General features: G+C 43.9%; 1 non-coding gene and 2 pseudogenes across 2 annotated transcripts; all 3 read right to left on the minus strand.

Annotated features, from left to right (window-relative positions):
- On the minus strand, nucleotides 1-147 carry LOC112614863 (annotated as a pseudogene).
- Nucleotides 148-8,861: 8,714 nt separating this feature from the next.
- LOC112614767 lies at nucleotides 8,862-9,025 on the minus strand. The gene has a single exon (XR_003117130.1). It is a non-coding gene; the product is annotated as a U1 spliceosomal RNA (small nuclear RNA).
- A 776-nt stretch (nucleotides 9,026-9,801) lies between these two features.
- On the minus strand, nucleotides 9,802-10,300 carry LOC112618788 (annotated as a pseudogene). The gene has a single exon (XR_003118126.1). The product of XR_003118126.1 is annotated as an NADH dehydrogenase [ubiquinone] 1 alpha subcomplex subunit 11 pseudogene (transcript).
- Between the last annotated feature and the right edge of the window lie 7,165 nt (nucleotides 10,301-17,465).

Below are 17,465 nucleotides of genomic sequence, written 5' to 3' on the forward strand. Positions count from 1 at the left end.
TGATTCATTACTACAAGTTATGCAGCAGAGCTTCCCACATTAGGGGAAATAACAGAAAACAGCGTATCAGGAGTGCAATGGATGAGCCTCAGCGTTAGGATGAACCACTTTGGTGACCATAAAGCATTTGCCCTGCCAAGTAAGTGTGAGTGCCTGAACCTCCGCTCCGCCACAGCTCCATATGCCTCACCCTTTACACACACAATCACTTGCCCCAAGCACCGCACCATCCAATCCTCAACCCTCCTAGCCCTAACACACAGCTAGGACCCTCACGTCCAACCAGCGGTCCTGGACTTGCTCCTACAGCATGGGAAATCCTTCCTGAGGGAGCAGCAGCCCCTATGCTGCCTCATCTACATAGAAACGCCCTATTGTTTTGGTATCTATGTCGGTTATGTCACCGACAGTGCCTTTTCCAGTCCCCTTCTGCTCTTCCGCCCCACCCTCCTCCACTCAGCCTACCAACCCATGCCGGAACCGGCAGGGGAAGTGATGTCTGCCTGTCCCTCCTTTCTGTCCCGCTCTTGTCCTTTGGGGAGGTGTGCCAAGACCCCGCATCTAGTCTCCCCCAAAGAAGTGACTACTTAACCTGTGTCCTGCAGAGGACACTCCTGGTGGTCAGCTGGAAGCCTGTGCACCCATCTTCAAATAATGGCTTTTAATTTGCAGACTAGAACATTTAGGATTACAAAGAAAATCAGTTCCTTTCCAACCTAGTTATCTTTGTGAAGTAGCATTCCATTTAAAATTGGAAGCCCTTCAGCAACAGAGAGAAATCATATCTATGAAACTATAGAGGCTGCTCAGATGACTGCAAACCAGTCATCCTTATTGGTTTTACCAATAGTAGTGTTATAAAGAAAGTTGTTCAGTTTTATGAGTCTTGTAGGTTTGCTTTGTTGTTTTTCAAATACAATATTGTACAAAAAGGAAGCAGAATGTGGTTGCTGTCTCAATGTAATGCCTCTCTGGGCCTGAGAATTTGAAAAGGCTCACACTCCTCATAAAAGTTCTCTTCTTTCCTTATTCTCCCTTTAGATAAAAAGTCTTTCTTGAAAGCCTTGTCGATCAAAAGTTGTGTCCCTCCTTGCCAGAAAGGCTCATTCCCAGATAGTCCTGTCCCACATTGGGGGCAGGGGAGGAAAGGAGCCCTCTCACTAAGGAATTTTTAACGGTGCCCAAAAGCTGAATTGGTGTGGCATCACAGAATGGGGGCGGGGGGAAGAGAGACAGAGAGAGAGAAGGGGCGATCTCGGCCAATCCTATAGTTGCTGTCACTTGCTGAATCATCTCTAGTCTTCAAAGTACAATGAATTTACTTTCTCAAAAGAAGTAAAACAATGAGAAATACAAAACATTAATAATTTGAGTAGTAGAAATACAATGCACAGAAGAATGATAGTCACAAAGAGAATCTGTATCCTGGAACAGTAGGGGAACCTATTTCATTAGGCAGCCAACTGAAAACATCAGGGAAAACATCAAATCCCATTTCTTCTTTAGTGATTTCTTGTAGCCAAGTGATTTCTTTTCTGATTTCTTCTAGAGAAGGTTCTACAGCATGGGAAATATTTATGTATATGCAACAAAAGGTATTTGCCACCACACATACATCCTCCCTGCTCAGCTAAATATATCATCTAAAGTGATGTGATTATCTACTACAACCTTAGCCAGTGAATAAATAGCTTTTGCTGAGCTGCAAAAGAGGCCGCAGTTCCATCAGCAATGTTTTTCTTTCTTTTTCTTTTTCTTTCAGAGACAGTGTCTGGCTTTGTGGCCCAGGCTACAGTGCAGTGGTGCCATCATAGCTCACTGCAGCCTCGAATTCCTGGGCTTAAGAGATCCTCCCGCCTCAGCCGCCAAGTCACTGGGATTACAGGCCAGAGCCAACATGCCTGGTTTTCATCAGCAGTGTTTCCTGTGGCTACAGAAAGATTTGTAATCCTGGGAGGAAATGCTTGAAGCAAAAGTGTTCTTCCCCAAAAAATGCAAGGAGCTATCTTCTTGATAGCCAGGCAGATAATTCTCAGGTTTTGCCTCACAGAATCTCTATCTAAAATAGAGAAATGGTCATGCCTCGTGAAAAGTTTGAGGGAACTCGCCCAATGTTGGGTTTCTTCAGATAGATATATATATATATGTATGTATCCAAATATCCTAAAAGACACGTCCCTCCATCATTCCATGTTGTTAGACATTTATAGGACCATGGATGGTGATCTCCTCCAGACAAAAATAAATGCTGGTGCAGGTAAATGTACTATAATTTGAGTATAGCTTTTGGCATTTTAAACCGTGAGTCAGACATGTTAGAGCAAGAGGGCAGGTTGATAGCAAGAGGGAATATTTTTCTTTTAGTTTTCCGAAGCAAAGTGATGTTTGCCACTGTCATTTCAGAGTGAGGTGACAATTTGTTGTTGTTGTTTGGTTTTGTGGGGTTTTTTGTTTGTTTGTTTGTTTGTTTTTGAGACAAGGTCTCACTGTCGCCCAGGCTGGAATGCAGTTACATAATCAGGGTTTACTTCTGCCTTGACCTCACGAATTCAAGCAAACCTCCTTACTAATCCTCATGAGTAGCTGGGACTACAGGTGCATGACACTATACCCTGGGGTGTGAACTGGGATTTTATGTTTTCAGTTGGCTCCCTAACGGAATAGCTTTCTTTGCTATTCTGGAATACAGATTATCTTCATGAGTATCATTCTCATGTGCATTATATTTCTACTACCATGCTAAATTTTTTTTTTTTCTTTTTGAGATGGAGTCTTGCTCTGTCGCCCAGGCTGTATTGCACTGGCAAGATCTCAGCTCACTGCAACCTCCGCCTCCCGGGTTCAAGCAATTCTTTTGCTTCAGCCTCCTGAGTAGCCACCTGGCTAATTTTTGTATGTTTAGTAGAGACAGGGTTTCACCATGTTGGCAGGCTGGTGTTGAACTCCTGACCTCAAATGATCCACCAGCCTCGGCCTCCCAAAGTGCTGTGATTACAGGCACGAGATACTATGCCTGGCTCTCAAACCATTCTAAGTAAGCAAAGACAGATTTGTCTGGCTTTTTAGTACATTGCTGAATTATTCTCCAATCTATATTTTTAGGAATGGCCTAGGGAATGGCAACATGGAGATATTTGGCTACAATGTGAAACTTTCATGTTCTGTTTCAGTCTCTTTTTGAAAATCCTTCCAGTTTGCCTTTTGCAACCAGTTAGTGGCCTTGCCTTTCTCGCCAGCATGTGAATTAATTGATAAAGGTCAGAATATTTGGGTTCAAAGGTTTCAACAGTGCTGAGATCAGCTCGGTCGGGGGGACCCTAACCCAGCAGCGCTAGAGGAATTAAAGACACACACGCAGAAATATAGAAGTGTGAAGTGGGGAATCAGGGGTCTCACAGCCTTCAGAGCTGAGAGCCCCGAACAGAGATTTACTCACATATTTATTAACAGCACACCAGTCATTAGCATTGTTTCTATAGATATTAAATTAACTAAAAGTATCCCTTATGGGAATCGAAGGGATGGCTGGAATTAAATGAATAGTTTGGCTAGTTAACTGCAGCAGGAACATGCCCTTAAGACACAGTTCACTCATGCTAATTGTTTGTGGCTTAAGATTGCCTTTAAGTGATTTTCCACCCTGGGTGGGCAAGGTGTTCCTTGCCCTCATTCCCGTAAACTCACAACCCTCCAACTTGGGCGTTAGGGCCATTAAGAACATGTTATAGTGCTGCAGAGATTTTGCTTATGGACAGTTTTGGGGCCAGTTTATCACCAGATTTTGGGAGGCTTGCTCCCAACTCAACAGTTAAGTCAAATTTTCTGCCAAACCCTATAGGATCTTGGAGCCTGCTTTAGAAACAGTGAAATGTATTTAAATTTAGATCAGGGAAGTCCTTTATAATATTCTTAATTCACATTTTGGTGAAGCGGTATACACAATGGTAGGCTCCCCTCTTCCTGTGGGTTTGGGTTTTACCTTGAAAGGGGCTGTCAGAACGGAAGTTTCAGGGAAGGGACCAGAGCCCTGGGGACTTTCCTCAGGTGATGGTGATGGAAGAAGAGGCAAGGCAGGACAGGAAGGCTCAGGTAAGAAAGACTACGCAGGCGCAGGGGCAGGAGGAGAAGGAACAGTTGGAGGCGAAAGAGACAAAGCCTCCTCAATATTTCTCAATTCAGAAAACGTGTCAGTTTACCTCCTTCAGCTTACTTCCTCAGTGGAGGCAATTTTCTCAGTTCTTTCAGAAATGTTAGAAATTTAGAAACTTTTAGGTCTCATTGGAAGTCTGCCATTTAATTTGTCTGCTTTTAAAACCAAATTTCTGGGTTTGTTTTGTTTTGTTTTTGTTTTTGAGTCATAGTCTCACTCTGTCGCCCAGACTGGAGTGCAGTGGTGCGATCTTGGCTCACTGCAACCTCTGCCTCCCGGGTTCAAGCAATTCTTCTGCCTCAGCCTTCTGAGTAGCTGGGATTACAGGAGCCTGCCACCATGCCCAGCTAACTTTTGTATTTTTAGTAGAGACAGGGCTTCACTATGTTGGCCAGGCTGGTCTCAAACTCCTGACCTCGGGCTCCCAAAGTGCTGGGATTACAGGCGTGAGCCACCGCGCCCAGCCTAACCAAGATTATTAAACCATTCTAATTTGTCAGAAGAGTCACACTGATGTTTAAAAAATAATGTAATGGGCTGGGTGCGGTGGCTCCCGCCTGTAATCCCAGCACTTTGGGAAGCCATAGCAGGTGGATCACAAGGTCAGGAGTTCGAGACCAGCCTGACCAACATGGTGAAACCCCGTGTCTACTAAAAATACAAAAATTAGCCAGGGCGTGGTGGTGTGCACCTGTAATCCCAGCTACTCAGGAGGCTGAGGCAGGAGAATCACTTGAACCCAGGAGGCAGAGGTTGCAATGAGCCAAGATTGCACCACTGCACTCCAGCCTAGGCGAAAGAGTGAGGCTCCATCTCAAAAAATAAAAAATAATAAATAAATAAATAAATAAATAAATAATGTAATGAACCTTTTCATCTCTTTATATATTAAATATTTACATTATTTAAATTGTTCAAAAGCATCAAAGATTCCTCTCTGCTATCAACTTCATTTCATTTATTTTGTTGTACCAAACTATCAAGACCATTCATTTAATCTACAGCTAAATCTATTATTTTTTCATGTTAGAAATTCAACAAAAAATTTTTCCCTGATGAAACCTCACATTTCAAGCATAAGTAGGCTGGGCGAGGTGGCTCACACCTGTAATCCCAGCACTTTGGGAGGCCGAGACAGGTGCATCACTTGAGGTCAGGAGTTTGAGACCAGCCTGGCAAACATGGTGAAACCCAAATCTACTAAAACTATAAAAATTAGCTGGGCGTGTTGGCGTTCGCCCATAATCCCAGCTACTCTGGAGGCTGAGGCAGGGAAATAGCTTCGACCTGGAAGGCGGAGCTTGCAGTGAGCTGAGATCCCACCACTGCACTCCAGCCTGGGCTACAGAGCAAGACTCTGTCTCAAAGTAAATAAATAAATAAGCATAAGTAGTAAAAAAAATAAAATGAAATAAAAAATAAGGCACAGGGTCTTGCTCTGTTATCCAGGCTAGAGTGCAGCGGGGCAATCATAGCTGACCAGCTTGGAACTTCCGGACTCAGGAGATCCTCCTGGTTCAGCTTGCCTTGTATATTTTTAGAGATGGGGTCTTGCCCTGTTGCCCAGGTTGGTCTCCAACTGCTGGCCTAAAGCAATCCTTCTGCCTCAGCCTGTTGAGTTGCTGGGAGTACAGGCACAAGACATGCAGCCTAGCATTGTAGTAAAACAATTTTCAAGAAATTCTTAATTTTCTTTCTTTCTTTTTTTCTTTTTTTTTTTTTGAGTTGGGAGTCTCAATCTGTCACCCAGGCTGGAGGGCAGTGGTGCAATCAGGCAGTTCACTGCAGCCTGCCTCAGCCTCTCTAGTAGCTGAGATTACAGTCATGCATTATCATGCCTGGCCAACTTTAAAATATTAACTAATACTTAAAAATTTGTAGAGACAGGGGTTTCACTACATTGCCCAGGCTGGTCTCCAACTCCTAACCTCAATTGATCCTCCCTCCTCAGCCTTCTAAAGTGCTGGGATTGCAGATATGAGCCACCATACCTGGCTTAATATTCTTATTTTAATTTTATATTAGTGATTATTATTGTTCCTAAGATAATTGGGGCAGTGACTCCTTTAAAATTTCAGAGACCTAATTTGTCTATTCACTTCACTGAAAGAGTATGACAGTTTGTTTCATGAGAAAATATCCTATATTTATAAAGCAGAAAAATTCCTTCCACCAAACTAAGGGGCATTCTAAAGAAACGAATTGTACTAAGTAACATCACTTAAGGTGAAAACAGAGGCAATGGTATCTATTAACAATGTTCATCAGTGAAGGAAATAAACTGAAAATATTAGCATCATTAGATCCTTGGAGGGCCTTCATCGCTGAAAATCTGAGTGATTTTGTGACACCCTTTTGAGTCTGGCAGGACATTCTCTTTCCAGGGCATAGAACAGTGGGTGAATAACTTCTTTTCATTCATTTTCATTAATCGCTGAATTTCCTTAACGTTCTGGAGATTACTACGTTTGATTTGTATAGCTGTGAAAAGTGCTCATATTGCTGATTCCATTGCTTATATGTGATCATATAAATCTTTTCTCTCCTTTCTGTAGTGTGGTTCAAACTTAATCCTTAAAGGACATGTATTTGAATTTTTCAGCTGGTTAGAAACCCGAATATACCAATCAAAGAAAACTGCTCCTTACATGCTACAGATTTAGTTTTCCTCCTGGACTAAGATGTCTTTTAGATATAGCAAATTTGTTAAAGCCAAGAGCTCCTATGGAATGAAGTTGGGTGGGAGGGGGGACATTGAGTAGTAAGATCACTCTTGTAATAGTGATGCCACTCTTGCAGATATTGACAACTACTGGGCCCATAAAATTTTTACCAAACTTTGGAAAGACAAGATATGAACAACTTATCATTGCTGCGGTCTCAAATATCAGGAAATACCATTATTCTCAGGACAATAATTAGACAATAAAAGAGACTCACAGAGCAGATTAGCTGTCATGTATCACCAAACAGGGACTGGATCCTTGTCAACACCACCCATCAGAGATTGTCCCCAGAAATTCACTTCATAACATCAAAACCAAAAACCCACACTGATGGCAAAAAATAATGATGCAATAATGAGAGAGAGAGAGAGAGAGAGAGAGAGAGAGAGAGAGAGAGAGACCTGTCCTATAGCCATACTTAGTGGGGAAAAGCCAAAGAGCTCAATTTCTGCTCCTGATACTTAATAGAACATAGGGAACATAAGCCAATAGCTCAGTGGGTCCAGATCTGCACTAAGTGCCTGTTGGATGCAGGATTCTACTGTCTCCAATAATATGTCTCAGATGGGCTAGATTGTTTTGTTTTGTTTTGTTTTGAGACAGAATCTCACTCTGTCACCCAGCCTGGGGTGCAATGGCACAATCTCAGCTCACTGCAACCTCCGCCTCCTGTGTTCAAGAGATTCTCCTGCCTCAGCCTCCTGAGTAGTTGGAATTACAGACACACATCACCAAGCCTGGCTTTTTTTTTTTTTTTTTTTTTTTTTTTTTTTTTTTTTTTTTTTTTTTTGTATTTTTAGTAGAGACGGAGTTTCACCATGTTGGTCAAGCTGGTCTCGAACTCCTGACCTCAGTTGATCAGAAGTAGGTGAGGTCAGAAAACATACCCTGGGAGAGGCTGGCACAATGCCCAGAACCGCCATCGCTAGGCCTGGGGTTTTCTTCTGTAGTGGATACTAGTATTCATGTGGTGCAGGGACAAAACCAATTAGATACTTCTGGGAGTTAAAAAGAGATGAATTTACAGTGCCATTTGAGAAAGGGTATTAAGAAATTTGCCAGGGTACTGACTCGTGTCAGGTGCAAACCTCAGGTTGAGAGAGAGCTAAGTATTTTCTGTCCATGAAGGTGATCAGCGGGGGCCTGAAGAAAGAGGGACGGGGAAGGACGCTGGCGCCAGAAATAGGAAAGGGCTGCTTGGGGGTGGGAAGGATGGGTAGGGGTGCTACCTTGAAAGTTCCCTGATATTGGATGTAGAATATGCAAGCGAGACATCAAACAAGAAGATGTCGTTTAAATAAAGACTGAAGAAAAACTAGATATGTAAACGGCAAGAAATAGTGAGGAAACTGGACCCGGCTCCTCATAAAACTTCCCGCCTTATATTTCAGGGAGGATCGCAGCGCATTTCGGTCAAGAAAGGTGAGACTGCGGTTCTGACCTGCGGGCCTCGATGAATATGCGTTAGGGCTCCTGGGCGCCGGGAGAGCCGTTCGCTTACACAAAGTAAGCGTGTTATGTCTACAACCAAACGGGGACACTAAGAGTCCCAAAGACCGTGCTTTCTTCCCAAAGAACAGCGCCGGTCTGCGTAGTTTGTACCTGGCTCTATGAGGTGAGAACACATTCCCCACTAGCACAGAAATCCTACAAACTCCTGAGGGGGCTGCGGTTAGAAGCGGAGGCTGTGTAAAAGGAGACTGGAGACTAGGAAAAAACACGAAGATTTTCACACAGCGTGAGAGCGGAAGAGACTGGACACCATGGACCAACGCAGCCCCACGTGGAACTGTGCAGCATTGGTGTTCGCGGTAGCTAGGTTGTGGTAAGCCTAATGCTTCTTTGTTTTCCTTCGCCAGAGAAACGACACGTTTCTTCCTATTGCCCGGGTTCAGTACTATAATGGTAACACCAACAACCAATACAAAAAACAGTAGGAAAAAAATGTAACCCTCAGCGGACAATCTGTTTAAACTAGAAAGAGCCAGGGGAAAGCGCGAACGCAGTCCCCCACTACCACAAATTATGCAGTCGAGTTTCTCACATTTGGGGAAATCGCAGGGGTCAGCACATCCGGAGTGCAATGGATAAGCCTCGCCCTGGGAAAACCACCTTCGTGATCATGGTATCTCCCCTGCCAGGTAAGTATGAACTCCTAAACCTCCGCCCCGCCACAGCCTCATACGCCTCACCCTTTACACACACGGTCACTTGCCCCGCGCACTCTCGAGTCCTTCTAGCCCTGACAGACAACTGGGACTGTCAGGTCCGAACAGCGGTCCTGAACCCGCTCCTACAGCACGGGAACTCCTTCGTGGCGAAGCAGCAGGTGGGGAAGCAGCAGCCCCTGCGCTGCCTCATCTACATAGAAGTCGCCCTCTCCGTGATGTCACTGACAGTGCCCTTCCCAATCCACCCTCTGCTTTTCTGCTACTCAGCAGACCAACCCGCTGCAGAGCCCACAAGGAGAAGTGACGTTTAGCATCTCCCTTTTTTCCTTCCGCCTCCGCATCTGTTCTATTCCCAAAGAAGCTGATACTTAGCCTGTGTTGTGAGGCAACCTTTGGGCGGTCAGATGGAGTCTGGAACCCTTCTTTTTTTTTTTTTTTTTTTTTTTTTTTTTGAGACGGAGTCTCGCGCTGTGGAACCCTTCTTTAAATAATGGCTTTTAATTCGCAGACTAGAACGTTTAGGATTACAAAAGAAACCGGTTCTCTTCACATCCTTAACCTTGTGATGTAGCATTCCGCTTGAAACTGGAAGTCGTTCAATATCAGAGAGAAACCATACTTATGAAAGTAAAGAGGCTGCTCAGATGACTGTAAACCAGCCTTCCTTACTGGTTTTATCACTGGTAATGTTATAAAGACATAAAGACAGTTGTCCAGTTTCATGAATCTTGTAGTTTTTTTATTTGTTTGTTTTAGACACAGAATTTATTTCTGGACGCATTCTGCAGGCTGGAGGTCCCGGCTGGCACAGGGCTCACACCCTGGCTTTTGCAAACATCTCCCAGCCCTCCGGCCGGCCCATCTTGACCAGGGAGGCCGCTATGCCCAAGTACACTCAGGCGACAGTGCCGATCCCGTAATTGTGCGTGCGTGCCCCCAGAGTCAGGCCTCTGGCGCAGCCACCTAGGAAGTAGTTCAGGGGGTCGTCGGGCTTCTCGTGGACCTGGGCGCTGATGCAGGATGTGAGGCCAAACACTGCCCCGACAGCAGCTGCAGTGAACGTGTATTGTCCGACCTTAGCCACTCCTTCAAGGAAAGTGCCCGGAGGATTGAGCCTGACTCTGTAGGCAGCGGCGGTCAGGCCAGCGACGCTGGCAATGCTGGTGGTGGTGTAGGCTTTGCAGTGGCAATCGGTGCCATCGGGGATATCCCAGTACTGACGAAGAACCTTCGGAGCCATAGCCTGCAACCCTGATCCCTTTTTTTTTTTTTAATGTTGTTGTTACTGTTTTTCCAAATTCAGTACTGTAGAAAAATATGCTGCCCCTGAAGAGATGATTGGACACTCTCAAGCCTGGTGTTGGACTTTGTCATCTCTTGCACAGCCATCTCCAGACCTTAGTGCTTACCTCATGTTAGTTTTTTATATTCTGCAAAGACAAAACCAAAATAATCCAAATCTGACACAAATACCTGGGATCCATTTGTCTGGATCATCTTTTCTTATATTGGATTATAAAGCAAGAAACACTGTGAAGTAAGCAAAGTTGGCATGCCCAAGTCAAAGACCATTTGAATATTTCCAAGTAGATTTGAGACAGGAATAATACAGGGTGGTCACAGGATAACAAATTCTAGGCAGCAGGTTTACCTGACTTGAGGCTATGGGCTGATAAGACACTGAAAAACCAGGGTGTGGACCAAGTTGTCTAAGACTGACTGGACCCAATGTGGTGCTTGATTTGATGGAGGTTTTACCTAGGCCCTCATTATATGCTCATTAACATACTAAATCACATACCCACCAGTGCCATGACAGTTCTGAGACCAGTATTTGATGTAAAAATGGATGGCACCACAGTTCCGAGACATATCCACCTTTACCCAGGAATTGTCATGAATATTCCACTCCTTGGTTAAAGAAACCCATCAAGATGAAAGTCAGTGGATGGAAAATTACTAAGAGGAACTTGATTAGCTACCAAAGGTGGTTGGGAGGACTCTTGCTAAACTAGGCTCAACGGTATTCTTTTCTAAAACTGGACTTGGCAGGCCAAGAACTAATAGAGAAAAGGGCTCAGAGGAAACGGTCTAACGTTTGGTAAAAGGTGGAGTCCTTGTCAACTCTACATTGAAGCTTCTGCAAATAAACGAAGACCAATGGAATGGAAAAACGCAAAGGCTACTTATTCTGAGCTTGCTATAGCACAGAGTCAGCCACTGTTACTTGTGTTTTGGCAGAAACTTGAAGGCAGGCAGAAGGGTGGGAAAGCTTTTTAAAAAGAAAGGCTTCAGGTATGTTCATTGGAGGCTGTCAGCATGGTGAAGATGTAGATAAAGAAAATCAAAATATTTTACCCCAGAATATGTGTCTTTGGCATATTTTAAGATGGCTGTCAGAGAGCCAGCAAACAAGTAACTCTGCAAAACTGTCTTTTGTAGGGGAAATTTATACCTGCAGAGAATCTGCATTAATCCAGCCTTCCCTTGTCAGGATTGAGAGTTAAAAATAAGCCCTAGGCCCTACAACCAACTGAACGGACTCCCTTGAAAGCTGTTTCTGGCTGTGACAGGATAGGAGGTCAGACATACCCACTTAAAACTCCTCCCTCACTAACCACCGTTATGAGGCAGGAGAACAGCAGAGGGAACTGGAAGTTGGATAAAAGGCAGAATTAGTAAAAGCAGAAACAGAAGCAAGGTGATGGGGCGGGAGAGCAAGAAGCAAGATAAAAAGCAGAAGTTGAGCAGCCAAAACAAAAAGTAAGATTATAAAAACAAGCAAGTGCAGGTGCAGCCGCTCACACCTGTAATCCCAGCAGTTTGGGAGGCCAAGGTGGGTGGATGGTCTGAGTTCAAGAATTGGAGACCAGCCTGACCAACATGATGAAACCCCTTCTCTACTAAAAATACAAAAAATTAGCTGGGCATGGTTGTGCATTCCTGTACTCCCAGCTACTCAGGAGGCTGAGACAGGAGAATTGCTTGAACCTGGGAGGCAGAGGTTGCAGTGAGCCAAGATCGTGCCACTGCACTCCAGACTGGCCAACAGAGCAAGACCCTGTCTTTAAAAAACAAAAACAAAAAAAGTCAAGCAAGGACCCCATGGCCAGCAAGATCCAAACCAGTAAAGGGGCAGCTCCTCAGAGATAGGCATGTGGATTAGAGAGAAAAAGTATCCTTAACATGACTTCATATGATAATCAGCTCATTAAAGCTGATGCATATGGACTGCATATCATGCATGTACTTAAAATTATGGGATGGAGGCAACATGCAAGCACACAAGGGCCAAAGTAAGTAAGCAACTCGCCTATCAATCAAAAGGCAAACACTGGCTAGAGATTAGGCATCCTTGCCTGGGCGCAGTGACTCACACCTGTAATTCCAGGACTTTGGGAGGCTGAGGCGGGTGGATCATGAGATCAGGAGATCAAGACCATCCTGGCTAACATGGTGAAACCCCGTCTGTACTAAAAATACAAAAAAATTAGCCAGGCGTGGCAGCGTGTGCCTGTAGTCTCAGTTGCTGGGGAGGCTGAGGCAGGAGAACGGCGAGAACCTGGGAGGCGGAGCATGCAGTGAGCCGAGATCGCGCCACTGCACTCCAGCCTGGGTGTCAGAGCAACGCTCCGTCTCAAAAAAAAAAAAAAAAACCAAAGTACACCAAACTAATACTGATCTTATCTCCCAGTAAAGAGTTTAATTGACACAGGCCAGCCACAACCTGGCGGAGGGCGCGGTGGGAACCACAGAGTCACGGCGCAGCTGCCTGCGCTTTGCTGGTTCCTCGCAAATTGAATAAACGCCCCCTGAAGCTTCTCTTCAAGTCACAGGGAAAGGGAAGGTGGCTGCCGACCTGGCGGGAGAAGCCGCGTCGAGAGAAGCTGGCCCTGCCAGACTAGAACGTTTAGGATTGCAAAGAAAACCGGTTGCTTTCAAACCTGTTTGTCTTTGTAATGTAGCATTCCACTTAAAGTTGAAAGCCGTTCAATGTCAGAGAGAAACCATATCTATGAAACCAGAGAGGCTGTTCAGATGGGTACAAACGAGCCATCCTTACTGGTTTTACCACTAGAAGTGTTACAAAGACAGTTGTCCAATTTCATGAATCTTGAAGGGTGTTTGTTGTTGTTGTTGTTTCAAATGCGGTGTAATACAAAAATATGTGGCCCCTGCAGAGATGATTGGGCACTCTCAAGCATGGTGATGGACTTTGTCATCTCTTCCATGGCCATCTCAGAACCTTAGTGCTTACCTCATATTAGTGTTTTATATGCTCCAAAGACCAAATAATCCTAATTAGACCAAAAAAAAAAAAAAAAAAAATTCTAGGGTATGTCTTATTTGAGACACTTAACAAATGACTGGATCATCTTCCTTGTATGTAACCCAGAAAACACTGTGAAGTAGAGCAAAATTGGAAAGCTCAAGTCAAACACCACTGAACATTTACAAGTAGATTCTATTGTGTTGCTCAAATCACAAAACATGAAATGGAGGGGTCTCCTTTGGAGACCATAAAGTCTGTGACATGGTGGCCAGTTAGGTCACTGGAAAACACGGCAAAATATTGAAAATGAGGGATTAGGTGAGAGGGTAGCAACTGAATACTAAATGCTTGATCCAGATGCCATTCCCTGGATACTGACAGGGAGACCCATTGTCCAGGTAATATTGGAAAAATACTTTCTATAGTGTAAACCACAAATAAAATTCTAAGCCCCTCAACTATTTGAATGCATGCCTCCTCTCAGCCAAGGTCATTCCAAAGTTAACCTGAAAAACTAGTTCAGACCATGATGGGAAGTAGGGGTGAGATATGCCTCATTATACCCTCCTTCCTTTGGAATTTAGGCACAACTGACCAGCACATCTGACCAGGCCCAACAGGCATTACAACAGAGACCTTAAGACTTTTTGTAGCAATAAGACACCAAATTCCAGCCTGACTCTAGTGTAGCATTACATGACAGATAGCAGGCCCTGAAATAAAAAAAATATTTTACCCTAAAATATATTTTTTATCATATTTTGAAATGTCCCTACAAAGTTGTCTCTTGTGGGAAAGTCTACATGCTATAGGGAATCCCTTTCCAGGTCTTTTCCCTAATCCAGGCACCTTTTAAAGTCTGATAAGAAACATTTACAATCAATTCTCTCTGAAGCCTGCTACCTGGAGGCTTCATCTGCATAATACGAACAACCCCTTAACAGGAGACTCCCTTCTGTGGATTCCAGGTCTTTAGATAAACTCTTTCAACCAATTGCTAACCAAAGTATCAGAAAATAATGGCTGGTAACTATTTAATTATGCATACATATTAGTAGAATTTTGGAGGTGGGCACAGTGGCTCATGGGTGTAATCCCAGCACTCCCTCACAAGGCTGGCAGATTGCCTGAGGCCAAGAGTTTGAGGCCAGCCTGAGAAACATGGTGAGACCCTATCTCTACCAAAAAAAAAAAAAATTAGCCAGGCATGGTGGTGAGCACCTGTGGTCCCAGCTACTCAGGAGGCTGAGGTGGGAGGACTACTTGAGCCTGGGAAGTGAAGGTTGCAGTGACCCAAGCTTGCAACACTGCACTTCAGCCTGGGTGACAGAGGAATGGGCCTTCACTAGACACTGAACCTGCTGGCAACTTGATCTTGGGCTGCCCATCCTCCATAACTGTGAACAATAAATTTTTGTTGTTTATAAGTTACTCTGTGGTATTTTGTTACAGCAGCACAACTGGATTAAGACATCAACCTGACCTTGAAAAATCATCTCAAATCAGTCTTGGCTCTGATGGGAAACAAGGAGCACACTCGGATGTGTGATTTAAAGAGAATTTTATGAAGAGAATATTTATAAACATATGGACAGGATCAAAATAACCCAACAAAGGACTGAGAGGCGCTCAGAATCTAGAATCAGTGGAGAAGTTGTATTGCCTGTAGGACTGGATTGTTGTATAAGTCTGTTCAGGTTGCCATAACAAAATACCATACACCAAGTGGCTTAAACTATGGAAATGTATTTCTCACACTTCTGGAAGTTGGGAAGTCCGAGATAAAGGTGCTAGCAAAGCGGATTTCTTTCTGAGGTCTCTTTCTATGGCCTGTAAGTGGCTGTAGTTTCACTCTGTGCCCATGTGACCATTTCTTTGTGCACCAGGGGGAAGGCAGAGGAGCAAGCTTTCTAGTGTCTCTTCTTATACTGAAATTAAATTCATCATGAGGACCCCACTCTCATAACCTCATTTAATCCTGATTACCTCTCAAAGGCCCCAGCTGCATAAACCATCACATTGGGGGTTAGGGCTTCAACATTTAAGTGTGGGAGTTGGTGTTCACAATTCAGTCAACTGGAGTGGAAATTGAAATGGGAAAGGAAACCAGTAGTTACTAGAGAGACCTATTGCCTTGAGGAGGATCACTGGACAGGGCTATGGTCTTTGGAGGAATCAGTGAGTGACAACTGACAAAGATTCTTTCTGTGAAAATAAGTAATTAAAAATGTAAGTTGTTGGAACTCCAAATTATTTTGAGCCTTTAAAAAATGTGAGTATTGGCCAGGCACCATGGCTCATACCTCTAATCCCAGCACTTTGGGAGGCTAAGGCGGGTGGATCACCTGAGACCAGGAGTTTGAGACCAGCCTGACCAACATGGAGAAACCCCATCTCTACTAAAAATACAAAATTAGCCGGGTGTGGTGGCACATGTCTGTAATCCCAGCTACACAGGAGGCTGAGGCAGGAGAATCACTTGAACCAGGAAGGCAGAGGTTGCAGTGAGCTGAGATCATGCCATTGCACTCCAGCCTGGACAACAAGAGCGAAACTCCATCTCAAAAAATAAATAAATAAAATTTTAAAAAGTGAGTATGAAGCCTAAGTCACATGAGAGTTACCTGTAAACTAGGGAGTTGTAACCTTTGTTTCTCCGATTATAGATTGGCCTTCTTCCTTACATGTATTGTTTTCTAACATGCTATATAAATTGCTGAAGGGTGCCAGGGAAGATTGCTTCCCTCTTCACTGCTGATTTTCATTATAGATGGACTTCCTTCTTACCTTGCTGACATAAAGACTTCATGGCTATTGCATTGTCTTAAGATGGAATGTTAAACACACTCCTTTAAATTGGAAAGGAAATGTGAGCCAGCTATAAAGAAGAAAACAAGCAGTATGGAAAGAAAAAAGGGTCAGGCACAGTGGGGCTCACATCTGTAATCCTAGCACTTTGGGAGGCCGAGGCGGGCAGATCACTAGAGGTCAGGAGTTTGAGACCAGCCTGGCTCATATGGTGAAATCCCATCTCTACTAAAAATACAAAAAATTATCTGGGCATGGTGGTGGGCACCTGTAATCCCAGCTATTCAGGAGGCTGAGACAGGAGAATCACTTGAAACCAGGAGGCAGAGGTTGCAGTGAGCCAAGATCACACCACTGCACTCCAGCCTTAGCAACAGAATGAGACTCCATCTCAGAACAAAAAACAAACAAACAAAAAACAAACAAACAAAAAATTCTGCAACTAATTTGTTGAACTCTTAAAGCAGCCTTGCATAGAAAATGTTGTGATCCTATTAAATTTTTTTTTTCTTTCTGTGTGAGCAAGAACTTGACTTTTGACTTTGCAGCACTGACCCCATTTATCTGGAGTCCATGTGCCTTGATTGGCTATTCCCCAATTTTCATTTGAATAAACTCTTTTAATATTTACCATTAGTTCCCATAAGCAGAATGAATAAAATCTTTAACACTGAATTCTGAACCTTTCAATTATTTCGGGTTGACATCTCCTTGGTCAAACTCTAATCAGGCTCTTCTGAGTCCTCTTCTCACTAGGCCTCAACTATTGAGCTTCTGTGTTCCTCTCTGCATTGTTCAATCTCAGCAAGAATCCTCCTCAGTCAATTTAGCCAGAACTCCCCATCCTCAATAGCTGATCACTCATAATATCTAATAGGGCTCCTCATCCTTCACCATCCGCTAGGTGATGTCTGATCACCCTGCGTTCAGCAAGAATCCTATTATGTTGGCTTAGCCATGCGGGAAACCCAAAATATGCCACCCCAAAATACACTTCTTTGGCATACTTTGAGATGGCTATTTAGAGGGGCTGCAGAGGTTACTAAGGGGTCTCACCCCAAAAAGGACTCTTTCCTGTTTAGTATTGCAAAGCCAATGTATGAAAGCAAGAGTGAGCGTCAAGCAGCGCAGGCTCTATTCAATGGCACTGGAGGATTAGGAGCATAGCATGGAATTGGAGAAGTAGTATAGTTTGCAAATCACCTTCTCAGCTACTGAGAACCAGGAAGTTACAAATATAGAGCACCTTTAGTGAAGGGAATGAGCAAGGGGAGGAATATTCATGCTTTTCTTAGGAAGGGATGGAGATTTTCTTGAAAGTTCAATATCATTATTCA

The sequence above is a fragment of the Theropithecus gelada genome, chromosome 1, assembly GCF_003255815.1.
Source record: "Theropithecus gelada isolate Dixy chromosome 1, Tgel_1.0, whole genome shotgun sequence".
Lineage (NCBI taxonomy): Eukaryota > Metazoa > Chordata > Mammalia > Primates > Cercopithecidae > Theropithecus > Theropithecus gelada.